This window comes from Podarcis cretensis (genome assembly GCF_951804945.1).
Source record: "Podarcis cretensis genome assembly, chromosome: 5".
NCBI lineage: Eukaryota > Metazoa > Chordata > Lepidosauria > Squamata > Lacertidae > Podarcis > Podarcis cretensis.
This window is the reverse complement of record NC_137174.1, coordinates 32,188,916-32,201,644: the sequence shown is the minus strand read 5'-3', so window position 1 is coordinate 32,201,644 and position 12,729 is coordinate 32,188,916. Positions and strand designations below refer to the sequence as shown.

Genomic DNA, 12,729 nt, shown 5'->3' with positions numbered 1-12,729 from the left:
GGCCCCTTTACTGCTGTGAAGGGGAAGCTCCGCGGAAACTGGGTCGTCCGCTACGGCGAAGCGGAGACCCACATCGGAAACCCACAGGCAGCAAGAGCCTGTGGTCCTGAGACTCGGCGGGCGCCTGAAGCGGCACCCAAAACGCAGAAGGAACCCCGTAAGGAGCTCCGGAACGTGTAGGGGGTTGCGGCGCTGTGAGTCGTTTCGCAATCTGCGGAGTGAAGCCGCGTTGCTGCTGCCGGTGAGTGCTGACCTTTCTTCCTGGAAATTTTGATTCGGGAAAGCAACAACCCGTGAGTAAAGAAGGACTTTAAATAATTTGAGACTAAATTACTGAATTTGGCTGAAAACGGAGTGACGCAAAACAGGAAGTCCGTCTTCCGCTGTCATTGAACTTCAACGCAAAGTGCTGGAGGAGTGGAGGTTTTAAAAGAATCTTCAGTTAAATTGATTTGAGCACCCAGTGAACTTTCTTTAAATAAAATAAGGACTTTAAGTACTGGACTATCTGACTTTTATCTGCAATGTGATACCTTTCTTCTATTGGAATTACAATTTGGATGAGAAACTCAGGTGCTGGAGCTGCCTGAGTAACTTGAGCTGTCAGTTTTGCAGATCTGGCTACTGTGTATCAGAACTTGCAAAAATCTGAGTGTTTGGACTTGCTACTTTGAAGCATCAATTGAAGTACCAGTATGCACTGTTTGATACAATGTGGTTGTTAATACCAACTCTGCTTAAAATCTGCTATTGAAGGTCCCTGGACATTGAACTTGATTCTTGTAAATTTATTAGAATTGGATTCTTCCCTTGAGACATTTCAAGCTCCCTCTAGAGGACCTGGGATTTACAGCAGTGACTTTATTTTACTTTCCTTTTCCCCGACATCCTGTTTTGTTTTCCTCTGGGCCGCTGCTTTCTCGTGGGAACAACTCAGCTTGACCTTGACTTTTAGATAACTTTGGAATGAGTGGCGCAAGAAGGAGGGGAAGAACTAGACAAGCAACTTTGACAACTTTAACCTCAGTCTCGCAGGCACGTAGATCATCTGTGCCCACTTTGCCTTCAGAGGAAGAAGCTGCTGCTCTGTCAAGGGCAGGAGAGGGAGAAACTGAACAGTTACAATTGGAAGATATGGCCTCAGGAGCAAATGCTTCTATTCTAGAGAAAATCTTGGAAAAATTGGAATCTTTGGACAAGAGAGGGGAATCTCTGGACAAGAAAGTTGATGAACAAACAGCTAAAATTGATCAAAATACAGAAAGTCTAAATAGATTAACTGGACAAGTATCACAGAACGCACAGGCAATTGGGCAGCTGACGGAGGCTACGTTAGAAAATCGGAAACTGGCTGAGGACACTAGTAAAAAATTAGAAAATTTTGAAAAAGAGGTAAGACCAATCTGCAAACAAGTAGGTGAACATCAGACCTACCTATCTATGATTGAACTGCGGAACCGGGAGAGTAATTTAAGGATAAGGTCGATACCGGAAGTGGAAGAAGGCAATCTAGCTGAGTTTCTGACTAAAGAATTTTCCAAGTTCTGGAATTTAGAGGAAAAGGACTTTAAAATTGTGTCTGCTTTCAGGCTTGGAAGACTTGTAAAGAAAGAAAAGCCCAGAGACTGTTTGATAATACTGAGATCAAAGGAGGAAAGGGATAAGATTTTGGGCCTACATTACGGAAAGTCACTGGACATTTTGGACAGAAGAATTGAGTTTTATAAAGATATTCCTAAACAACTGTTGGACCTTAGATCCGCCTATCTTGAACTGGCTAAACTGCTTAGGAGCAACTCAATTATCTTTAGGTGGGAATTTCCCCAAGGATTATCTTTTACCTTCAGAGGGAAGAAGGTTAAAATTAGAACACTGGAAGATAGAGACAAATTTCTGACTACAAACGGAGAGGACCTTCAAAAAGGAATTGAACTACCTTTTGGGCCTGGAGCACCGGTGGTACCGTCACCTTTGGAATCTGAAGACTTAGCGAACAAGATACCACCCCTGGAAAAATAACCAGATTATCTCAGGATGTCTCTGCAACTTCTGAGCTGGAATATAAATGGCTGTAATATTCCGGAAAAAAGGAGGAAAATATTTCATATATTAAAAAAAGAACAATTGGACATTATTTGCCTGCAAGAAACACATGTGACTAGGCTTCATAGAAAAGTGTTAATAAATAAAAGACTGGGCCAGGAATTTATATCTTCGGACAGAGTAAAGAAGAGAGGTGTGGTCATTTATGCAAAAGAAAGCCTGTCACCCAAACTCCTATTCAAAGATGAGCATGGAAGAATTTTGGCAATTGAGATACAACATCAAGGAGAGAAATTTTTGATATTAGGAATCTATGCGCCAAATGAGGGGAAATCGGAATTTTATAAGAAGTTGCATGAGACCATGCTGGACTATTTGGACTATAACAACATCATTTTAATGGGAGATATGAACGGGGTCATATCAACCAACATGGATAAGTCACAAAGCCAAAATGTTACAAAAGATGGCAGACTACCAAAGACTTTCTTCAAAATGACAGACAATATGGACTTAATCGACATTTGGAGAACGAAGAACCCCTTGGGAAGAGAGGGAACATTTTTCTCTGAAGCCCAGCTGACTTGGACAAGAATCGACCAAATATGGATAACTAGAGGTCTGGCACCCAAGGTCAGAAAGGTGGAAATCTGCCCAAAGACCTGCTCCGATCATAATGCAACGAAGATGGACATGACACTACTACCAACCGGTTCCTTTAGATGGAAGATGAATGACAATTTGTTTAGAGATCAGGAGATCGTTGAGAAGGCCCAAAAAGCCTTGAAGGACTATTTCGAGATAAATATGAACACTACGGTGGAAAAAAGAACTATCTGGGACGCAAGTAAGGCTGTAATGAGGGGGTTCTTGATACAACAGAATGCTGTAAAGAAAAGGAGACAAAATGAGAGGAAAGATAAGATTTTGGAGAAAATTAAAGAATTGGAGAAGAAGTTAAGATTAAATCCGAAGTCACAGCCGACTCTGAGAGAAATCAAACTTCATCAAGCACAATATTCTAAATTGATAAACCAGGAAATAGAGTGGAAGATTAAATTAATGAAACAAAAAACCTTTGAATCGGCAAATAAATGTGGGAAACTGCTAGCTTGGCAGTTGAAGAGGAGACAAAAACTAAATACAGTTACAAATTTAGAAATTGAAGGAAGAAACATTCAGAACCCTGTGGAGATCAGAAAGTGCTTCCAGAGATACTTCAAAAGATTATACACCCAAGGGCCGCAAGACGAGGTCGAGATTAAACAATTTTTGGGAAAAAATGGACTAACAAAATTGTCACAAGAAAATAGATCAATCCTGAATTGCAAAATAACACGACAAGAGATTGAACAAGCCATTCAGAACATGCAATTGGGCAAATCCCCAGGGCCAGATGGGCTGACCTCCAAGTATTACAAGACATTAAAAGACTATCTGATACAACCACTGATGGAGGTCAGCAATGAAATCATGGAGGGGAAGAGGGCGCCAGAATCGTGGAAAGAAGCTTTCATCACATTGATACCAAAATCGGAAGCTGAAAAGACACAACTTAAGAACTATCGTCCCATCTCCCTTCTAAATGTGGATTACAAAATATTTGCAGACGTTTTGGCAAGTAGACTCAAAAAAGTATTAAATGAAGTAATTCATAAAGACCAGGCAGGCTTTCTCCCAGGTAGACATTTGTTTGCTAACACAAGGAACATCATTGACATTTTGGAACTTCTGCAAACAGATATTAATACAAAAGCAGTGTTAATTTTTATAGACGCGGAGAAGGCCTTTGATAATATTTCTTGGAAATTTATGAAGGGAAATTTAAAAGAAATGGGAGTGGGACGGGGTTTTGAGAATGGGATTGATGCTATATATTCAGAACAAAAAGCTAAATTGATAGTTAACAATGTGGTTACAGAAGAGTTTAAAATTGAAAAAGGAACACGACAAGGCTGCCCTATTTCCCCTCTGTTATTTATTTCGGTTCTGGAGGTGCTCTTGAACATGATTAGAGGGGACCGGTTGGTGGAAGGAATTCAGGTCGGAGCGAAACAATTCAAACTTAAAGCTTTTGCAGATGACCTAGTTTTGACTCTGCAGGAGCCAGAATCTAGTACGAAAAGAGTGTTACAATTGATTCAAGACTTTGGTCGGGTGGCGGGATTCAAATTAAACAAACAGAAAACTAAAGTGCTGGGGGAAAATTTGACAGATACAGAGTCAGAACGGTTTCAGAGAGAGACAGAACTAACTGTGGTTAAAAAAGTAAAGTACCTAGGGGTAAACATAACAGCAAAAAATCTGAGTCTTTTCAAGGATAATTATGAAAAATGTTGGTCAGAAATTAAGAGAGACTTAGATAGTTGGACAAAATTGAAACTTTCTTTGTTAGGCCGAATTGCTGCTATCAAGATGAATGTATTGCCAAAAATGTTGTTTTTGTTTCAAACATTACAGATTGTGGACAAGACGGAGTGCTTCCGGAAGTGGCAGAGAGATATTTCTAAGTTTGTCTGGCAGGGCAAAAAGCCAAGAATCAAGTATAAGATATTAACTGATGCGAAAGAAAGAGGGGGCTTTGCCCTGCCAGACCTAAAGTTGTACTATGAGGCCGCAGCTTTCTGCTGGCTAAAAGATTGGCTACTTCTCGAGGACACTGATGTATTGGATCTGGAAGGTTTTAACAATGCTTTTGGTTGGCATGCATATTTATGGTATGACAAGGTTAAGATCAATAAGGCCTTTAAGAACCATATTGTCAGAAAAGCAGTGTTTAATGTCTGGACAAAATACAAAAACTTACTGGAAAATAAAACTCCAAGGTGGCTTTCACCGCTGGAAGCTAAGGCCCGAAAAAGACCCAATATGGAGGCCAAATGGCCAAAATATTGGGAAATATTAGAAAAAGATGGAGACAATTGGAAATTGCAGAGTTTGGAGAAAATTAAGGACAAAGTGCGAGACTGGTTACATTACGCTCAGATTAATGAAGTTTTTAAAAACGACAAAAAGTTAGGGTTCCGAGTGGAGAAATCGAAATTGGAAACAGAACTGTTAGAACCTAAGACTAAGATACTTTCAAGAATGTACAACCTGCTGTTAAAATGGAATACACAAGATGAAATGGTTAAATCGGCTATGATAAAATGGGCACAGGACATTGGGCACAACATTATGTTTGAGGACTGGGAAGGGTTGTGGACCATTGGGTTGAACTTCACTGCATGTAATGCTTTGAAGGAAAATGTAATGAAAATGATATATAGATGGTACATGACCCCAGTTAAACTTGCCAAAATATACCATTTGTCTGATAACAAATGTTGGAAATGTAAAGAAAATGAAGGAACATTCTTTCACCTCTGGTGGACTTGCCCTAGAGTGGAGGCTTTCTGGGAAATGATATATAATGAGCTGGAAAAGGTATTTAAGTATACCTTCACTAAGAAACCAGAGGCCTTCCTTTTGGGTATTGTCGACCAGAAGGTGTTAAAGAAGGACCGAACATTTTTTATGTATGCAACAACAGCAGCAAGGATACTTATCGCTAAGCATTGGAAAACCCAAGATCTACCCACACTGGAAGAGTGGCAGATGCAGCTGATAGACTATATGGAACTAGCCGAGATGACTGGCAGAATCCGAGACCTGGGAGAAGAGAAGGTTGAAGAAGACTGGAAGAAATTTAAGATTTATTAAAAAAAGTATTGTAATTTGGTTGAATGTTAAGAAGGATGCTAGATCATAAATAATTGACCACCATTAAATTAGATGGAATTAGGACGATAAGTAGATCGAGGAAAATATAAATCATTTGGAGAACGATTAGATTATGTTTAAAAGAATGGGACCTAAGAATTTAAATAAGATGATAATTTGCTGGTTAAAATTTAAGACGATGTAAGTGGGAGCGGGAGATGTGAGGGAGTCCAAAGAGGTTTTGAAAATATGTTATGATATATGCTATATTGTTGACTATTTTTGCATTTGTATTTAAAAAATCTTAATAAATATTTATTAAAAAAAAAAATTGACATTGGTGCAGAATGTATTTATCAAGATAAAAGCGTTGATCGCTATTTTAGTGTTGGCATCCGTCTGTCTCGAGAGACAATGGAGCGCACTTCTGGGGGTGAAGTCAAACCACGAGAATCACAGTGCCTGCTGTAGCTGCAGAGAACAGTAACTCGTAGCTGCTGCCTCCCATGTTGTTTTTTGCTACATTGTTTTGCAGATAATACAGAAAATAACTGTGATTTGGGCCTGGAATAAAACACTATTATCACACAATTCCAGGAACCCTTTCTAGGCCTATTGTTCTATCTGCGACATTATTTATATCTGCTGCAGGAAGATATCTTAAAGCTTTTCAATACACCCTCCCTGCTAGCACATCTATATGAATTGATTCATGCAAAAAGGAAGGGGAGGGGGTACATTAATCCTATCCTCACACCTTTTTAAATCTAGCTTACTATTAAGGTATCAGACTGAGATACTCAGTTATGAAATCTAATGTATAGTAAAGTATGAAAATATAATTTTGAAGTTATATTTGTTTAAATGTTTTGTATGTTTTTGTTTTGTGTTTTGATTTTCTGTTTTGTGCTTTGTTTTTATTATGTGTTTGAAAAATAAATAAAAATTATTTTAAAAAAAGAAACAAAAAATTCCATCCAACATACAAAAAATATATATATATATAGTAAAGTCTCTCTAAATGACTACCTCTGAGATATCAAACTACATAAAAGCAGGAAGTATCCTAAAATAGCAATGGACACATTATGAAAGGAGTTATACAGACAGAAAAATTGCTGTCCCAAAATGATACCATACTTTGATTTGTCTTCTTCAATCACATCCAGTATTTTGTGCCTCAGAGCACTGGAGGCCCAGTGGAAAATTACTGTATACAATGAACTGGGGGGAAAAAGGACTAACATGTCCAATCCTCTCTCTTTGAGGCAGCAAATTGGGTATTCATCATACTTCTAAGAAAGTCTGCCATACGCAAGAAGGATATTTGCAGGTGCTTCTTGTAGTCCTTCAGTGTCGTGCCACTTCTCCCATTACAACGCTGCAAAAATACAAGCCTCTTCCTTGGCACAATTGCTGGTTCATGCTTTGATCACTGCTTGCCTTGACTCCTGCAATCCTGTAGTGTTTGGTCTTCTATAGTCTCACTTTGGTCCATTGTCCACAACAATACCGCCCATGTTATTCAACCCTCCCATCGCTGCCTCTCCTGAAATCCCTACACTGGCTTTTCATATGCCGCATCTCAAGAACGAACTCCTTGCGTTCAGCATCCAAGTGCCTTCCATTTTCCTTCTGCTCATATCTTGACATATTCCCTGCCTGTGACAATTGCTCATCCACCTTAGCAGACTGTTCCTTCGAAGGACTTTGCCCCTTGCTCTTGCTGCCTTTTAAGTCTGCAGCTGCCTCTCAGAACACCTGTGTGATGCTGCCTCTCTCCATTTTCCCAAAGTCACCTTTTCTGTGAAGCTTTTGGAATGTCCCCTTGCCAAAACGACATCCCTTGGGTGGTCAATGTGGAGCCTTTCAGATGTTCTTGGACTGCAATTCCCATCAGCCCCAGCCAACCTGGCAAAAGGTCAGGGATGATGGGAGCTGTAGTCCAACAACCTGAGGTGGGCATTACATTGGCTTTGCCTGCCTCACTGAACGAAACCCAAATAAGTGCAAGTCTCATTGAGGGCCAAAACACATGCACATTCAGTTACGTGTATAGTAATATGCTTAGCCTATTTTTATTTTGAAGAGGATGCAGTTGCAGGGCCCCCAATCTAGAACAACCCTGGTCTGGAGCGAGGACCTGCACCAGTTTTCAGTGGATGGGAGCTTTTCCTCAAAAAATAAATGGTCTAGTGAAGCATGCTTGTTTAATCATGTGAAATAAGCAAAAACACAAATCTCTTCCATCTGCTGCCTTCCCTGTGTTGAACTTGAGATTATATACGGAGGGTCCTGTATTCATGTACTCTGGAAAGTGTTGTGCACACCAATGTAACAAACACCAGCAACAACAGCATTTATTAATTATAATCGAGGGTATTGCTATCTTGAGCATTTCCAGAGCTCCAGAGGGTCCTTGTTTGCATTCCTATGTAAAAATCCTACAACAAGTAGTTCCTGCTGAACTGGGCAAAGTTTCAACCTTAGAGGTTCCAAATATTGATCCCAGACCTCTCTCCCCAGGACTAAACTAAATTTAAATTGGGCTCTCGGAAGCTTAAATTAATAAGACATATCAATGATTAAACAGCAGATAGCCTGCTAGATTGGCAGGAACCTTAAAAACGTCTCTTTAAAAATAAAAACTTTTTGATAAATATTTTTAAGGCCACTGTCAGCCCAGCAGGTTATCTGCTGTTTAATTATTAAGCTGAAGTGGTGGGAGGGAAAAGGTCATCAATTAGTCACTGCCAGATAATGTAGTCAAAAATATTCTCATCACAATGAGACGTGGCTGTCCTTGTTCTTCGGGAAAACAACCGGGTCTTCCAAATGTGAGCCGTTCACTGGGGAAAAGTGACCACGAACACTGTCAAGCGGGGCTTTTTATCACTGTTGTTAGGAGATTGTGGGAGCCAGGGTTTGTGGGTGCAAGACACCCACAATTCCTGGATTTTATTAAGTATTAGAATTGAATCAATGCTTGGAATATTAATGGTGGGCTGCCAGAGGCTGCCTTTGGCCTGTTCATATACAGGTCAAACCAGCTTCCCATGTCAGGATCATCTGCGGAGATGGACCAATAAAAAGAGGCCAAAAGGAAAATATAGAGTCATGGACCACAGAATGGAAACCCTTGGCTCAACCATGAGGCAAGGCGAGGCAGTGGCCTCAGGACGGCAGGTTCCGGAAAGCTGGGAGAGGCAGCAGATTGCCACCTCCTTGTCAGCCGCCTCCTCCACCACCACCACTGCACACCTGCTGCCTGCCCCTATGCGCCTGCCGCAGCGCACTGCCACCTCTTCGTCCTCTGCTGTGTGCCCCAAATGTTCCTTCCTCTTCTTCTTCTTTGGAGTGGGGAAAGTGTGGAGTTTGCCGCTTCCTAATTTGCGAACTCCAGCCAGCTACCTAGCCTGGGCCCAGAAGCCACTGAGTTTACTTCATGGCAGCTGTAGCAGCCAGGCAGAGAGAGATGGACTTTGCCAGGAGTGAACAAGTGGCAGCCGCCCTGGCAGAAAGGGCCGCGAGTTTATCCCGCATGCAAAGAGCAAGCCTGCCCTTCCTCCCCTCCCCAGAGAGGGCAGCTTACCTTGCTGACGCACCCAAGTCTCGCTGTGGTGTGGTATTGGACAGGACAGCCCAGCTCTTGCTTCCTTCAATTGCACAGGTCGCTGAGCCCCACCCTGCAGCCTTCCTAACCTTCCCGAGGACTAGGCAGCGGCTGCTCTAGGAGCTTAGAGGACATGCCAGTCAGGAAGCTAGACAATAACTGTACTGACCTTCTCCAGCAGGAAGGGAACAGGAACAGGACCCCACCCCCCCAACTTCATGCAGCTACAAGGGCCAACCAGTGACTACATTATATTATGGGGTTGGGAACCTCTAACCTGGGCGCCTAAGTGGGCTTTGGCCAAGCCACACCCACTGGTCCCACGCCTGGTATCATACAGGTTGCCAGCTGAAGGGCAGGTCATTGTAGGACTTGGGTCCAGTTGCCCATTCCTGGTGTATAAGGACATGATCCGCATACCCATTGACTTTAAAAGTCACCAGATGCATGTAAGGCAAGCCCGAGTTAGGCCAAACATGCCATGTGGGAAGTCGAGAAAATAGTGGTTTGCCTAAAGGCTGCCCAGTGAATTCATGCATGAACTGAGATTTGAACTAGGGCATACCAAAATTCATACCTCATGCTTAAAATTGCCATGTTGCACAACCAAAAAACGACTTGAAAATGATGCTTTATTGTGCGTGTACACACACACACACAATTTTATTGTTTCTTACTGCCTCCTGACCATTTTTATCAATACAGGCCTGACAGACAGCTTTGCCAATATATATTTTTCTGTTATCAGTAAAACAGGAGATAAAACATTTTGGTATTGATCATCCATGAGGCTCCCTATGCTACATCTGAGACCAATTTATTTTCAAATCCACACTGACAAGTGCCTGTTCCCTTTAATCTATGAATTAATTGCCTGTCACTTCTCTCTGGCATTTTGAGATGCCAGCTGATTTCGTTTTGTGATATTAAAGATGTGTCCGTGTTTAGAAACTAAAAAAAAAAAGAGTGAAAAAACACAGAAAAAACTAAGTGTACAGCAAGCAGCTAGTCAAGCTCAATAAAGATGATTTTTCCCCATTCTCCCTTTTTAAAAACAACAACAACTTAGATTTAATTAGTTCATTAATTTATACTTCCAAAATAAAATAAAAACATTTGGCAAACTGAGAACGGGGATGTCAAGCTTCACTGCCTGCCCACACCCGAAGGAGTAGATCACCACTGACACAAAATTAACGTGCAATAAAATTATTCATCTGAAATCTCCAGTTTATCTAAGCAGCTATTCCAATATCCAGGGGCTTTGTATATCAATCGAAGTCTATCTCTGTAGTGATAGTACGGCACAGTGAGCTATCCTAGATCACAGCTAGGAATGCAAATGACATCTCTGCCTTTGGTTCAAGAACCATGCAAACATTTATTTCCAGTACTCACAAATGCTCAAGGATGTTTGCAAGTACTTGGGGGAGGGGGGGGGGGAAACACCCCACTTGGCAAATGTCTAATGTTTCCCTTGCCCTGGAGCTTGAAGCTAGAATAAGAGTGGGTGCTTCAGTAATGAAGAAGCTCTGATGGGGAGCATATATAACAGCTTGGAGCGTTAACCCCTTCCTGCCTCTCAGTCAGCAGAGGTTTCTATGCATTTCCTCCTCCTACCATGAAGCCTCAACATGCAGCAAAGATGGGTGCTGCTGCTGTATGCTCCTGCCTGGCTCCTCATCTTTTCTGCTCCTTTGACCTTGGAGGAAATTGGGGGGGGGCAGTCTGTGTATATTTCTAAGTGTTTGTATTGCACTACTTGCCTTTGTAGTCAGGTCGCTGTTGCAAGCTTTACCTGGAATGGACAGAATTTATTTTAAAGGATGCACAGGACAGGCTCCCCACCCTGGACCCAAATCCAAGATCCTTGAATTTGGTTCTGAGGATAAACATCCCTTCAGGGCACAGTTGAATGATGGCTTGCAACAGAAGCTCCTGGGAGTGCTCTGATCTGCAGCCCAAGTTTATAAGAGCCTTATACTTAGACATAAGCTTATAAGTAATTAATATGATGAACACAACTAAAACTCCCCCCCCCCCCATGCCTACAACGCATCCAATGATTATGTGCAGAAAGCATGGAAAGTTGGTATGGCAGCAAGCAACAATCACATCATCTAAGTTTTCTGTTCCATCTTTATTATTATTATTATTGCCTCAATTTTGACTTGCCGGTTCTAGTATTCCACTAAATCTTCTCAGGATCTAACCAAACAACCTGTAGGAGATCTCTTTAAGTTTTATCTGAAGGAGCGTCTCCACCCCCATCGTTCTACCCAGACACTGAGGTCCAGCACCGAGGGCCTTCTGGCGGTTCCCTCACTGCGAGAAGCCAAGTTACAGGGAACCAGGAAGAGGGCCTTCTCGGTAGTGGCGCCCTCCCTGTGGAACGCCCTCCCACCAGATGTCAAAGAGAAAAACAACTACCAGACTTTTAGAAGACATCTGAAGGCAGCCCTGTTTAGGGAAGCTCTTAATGTTTGATGTAGTACAGTATTTTAATATTTTTTTAGAAGCTGCCCAGAGTGGCTGGGGAAGCCTAGCCAGATGGGCGGGGTATAAATAATAAATTATTATTATTATTATTATTATTATTATTATTATTATTATTATTATTCTAAGAGCAGTCACAAGGGCCTCCAAATTTAACTGAGCAGCTGTTCGTTTCTCTTACATAAATGCACCCATTATGAAGCTCCTATTAGTTCTACAGTAGAAAATGTACAGGTGCAATGAACAGTTTTTACACCTGGCTGACAAAGGGAAAAAAAGTCTTCTAAAAGATGACTCGCTTCCAGAAAAATAAAAACGAGCAGCATCTTCTGCTCATTATTCAGTTCCAAAGGGAAGCATGTGACCTGAGGGGGTCCAATTTCTTAGACTTAGTTTGCTCTTCAAAGGAATTTTCATTTTAAAAAATGATTATGAATCGTTTTCAAAAAAGGGGGGGAAAGCTGAAACAGCACAGAAAAGTAAAAGGAGAAATACTTATACAGTATTAATGAATGCAAATAGCATAACTTCTTTTTTGAAAGTGTAGCTCTAATGCTTTCAGGTTAGAAAAAAAACAGTGTTGAGAATATTATTGCTGAGCAAAAGTGCCGTTTCCTTAGCAAGGACAGACCCTTCAGTCGCAGGCGAAGTTCAATGCAAAGCATTCTCTTAAGTGATGAGACGTCCTATGAAACTCACAAAATTGCTTAATTATGAAAAGTTGCTCATGGCAGAGTTTGGAAGATATGGAGCCCAATAATAGCAACAGTAATACTATTGCTTGCAGGCAATTCCTCTTCACGGCTGGCTACCAGGCTAGCGCTTAAATACAAGGTTGCACTGAATATCCGAGTAAGTTTTAATGCAAGATCTTC

The 12,729-nt window shown here is 41.4% G+C and overlaps 1 protein-coding gene across 3 annotated transcripts in view; it reads right to left on the bottom strand.

The window, feature by feature from the left end:
- LRRC20 (leucine rich repeat containing 20) overlaps positions 1 to 12,729 on the bottom strand; it is an 81,358-nt gene that overhangs the window by 35,464 nt on the left and 33,165 nt on the right. The window lies entirely within an intron of this gene.